Source organism: Cygnus atratus, chromosome 2 (assembly GCF_013377495.2).
Source record: "Cygnus atratus isolate AKBS03 ecotype Queensland, Australia chromosome 2, CAtr_DNAZoo_HiC_assembly, whole genome shotgun sequence".
Taxonomy (NCBI): domain Eukaryota; kingdom Metazoa; phylum Chordata; class Aves; order Anseriformes; family Anatidae; genus Cygnus; species Cygnus atratus.
The window spans coordinates 79,845,572-79,847,395 of NC_066363.1; positions in this window are offsets into that span (position 1 = coordinate 79,845,572).

Consider the following 1,824-nt stretch of genomic DNA (forward strand, 5'->3'; position numbering starts at 1 on the left):
AGCCCGAACAGCAAATACTTCAGGCAAGACCGGGGATCAGAATGTGAAAATAACGAAGCTGCTGTGTAACAGTGAACTGCCTGGAGCGGCTCTGTGCTGAGCAGGGCTGGGCTGTCCTCAGCACCTTCCCAGGCAGAGAGGACAAGGCGTCTAACTGCTGGTGACAGCAAGCTTGCTCCTGTAAATCTGTGGTTAGAGTGAGCAGCTGGTAAATAAACACTGCTCATAGCCTTGGTATTGTGCTAAATGTGAAAAGGGGAAGAGACTTAACAGTTTGTTCTGTTTAAAAAGAAACATTTCCTTGTGCGTCAAATACAAGCACTTCAAAACGCCAGGGCTGTGAGCTGCTGGTGGTGGGGAGGTGGCTGTGGCAGAAGGCTCTCCTCTGGTCTCCCCCCAGGAGCAAAAGCCATCCTCAGCAGCTGGGCACCTGTGGTACTGAGGCCTCACGTGCTGCCTTACGAAGCGCCGGGCGAAGGAGGCTTTGTGCATCACCCTCTGGGCACACTCGGTGCCATGGCCTTCCCCCTGTCCTCGTATTCTTCTGTTCAGCAGAAGAGCTGCGGCCTGGCCAGCCTGTGCGCGTAGAGGCCCTGACTCTTCTGGCAGCTCAGCTGGGCTCTGATCCTACGATTGCAAGCTTTACAGCTCCCTAAAAGCCCACAGCACACCCCTGGCCTCATTGCCCCTGAGGTGAAGGGGCAGCAGGACCAGCCGCCAGCCCTGGGCCAGGAGAATCACCCCGTGTTTGGCTCCATACCACACTGTGGTGTGGAGCATCAAGCTCATGTCAGGGCGAGCAGTGCAGAGGATGCTGAGAACGTATTAAGTGTAGAAAGGAGCTTTAGAAAGAGTAAATGGGTCTGGCTTAACAGCCTCCAGAAATCATGCAGAGGTAGGGAGAAGATGGCAGCTGTGTTTTGCCACCCAAACAGGTGCTCTGCATTAGCTATCAGAGAAATCCTGGGGCCAGCCCTGCCTTGACTTCTCCTTGGCTCCTTTGAGCAGAAAAGAGACCACAGCAGACCAAGTAAAGAATAGTTTTTAAATACCCTCTGTCTTCTGTGTTAGCATGTATTTACTTGTAAATGTAGAGCGGCTTATGAATATATATATATATATATATTTTCCCCAGCCAAGGGTTAAATCTAAATACACAAGTGAAAGAACCAACTTCCTTCTTAATTCAATCCAGAATCATGCTCCTGGCTTTTTTTTTTGCTCTGGAACATGAGCACGGGCATAAGGGGAAGGTGTTAGGATGACAGGGCTGGCTCGGCCCCATCCTCACGCTGCACCAGCGAGGGTCCCCCTGCCTCCCCGGGGCCGTGCGGATTGGCATGGCGCGAGGGCCACGGGGGTGCATGAAGGCAGGTGGGTTGAGGGTGTCTGAAGGCTGTTGGAGGCTCGGCTGAGCCCCAAGACGTCTTCAGATAGCATGAGGGAACAGCCAGAAGTGGTGTGAAGGAGCAGGCGATGACTGGGCAGGCAGCAGATTTTGGGGAGGACGTGTCCCCAGGATGTTGCCCAGAAGGTGGTGGGAGCCCTGCGGAGCAGGACATGGAAAGCTGTGCCCAGAGGCAGGAGGAGGGACGTGGGTATGGTGACTAAAAGGGGGTGGAGAAAGGAAAGGGAGGGACGAGAAGAAGGGGAAAAAAAAAAAAAAAAAACATACCAACAAATCAAAGAAGAAAAAAAAAAAACAAAAACCAAAAAAACCTGCATGTCAAGTCTGAGGAAATGCTGTGGGAACTACAGTCAGGCTCTTTTTTTTTTTTTTTCTTCTTCTTCTCCTTCTTCTCCTTCTCTCTTCTCCCCTCGCGT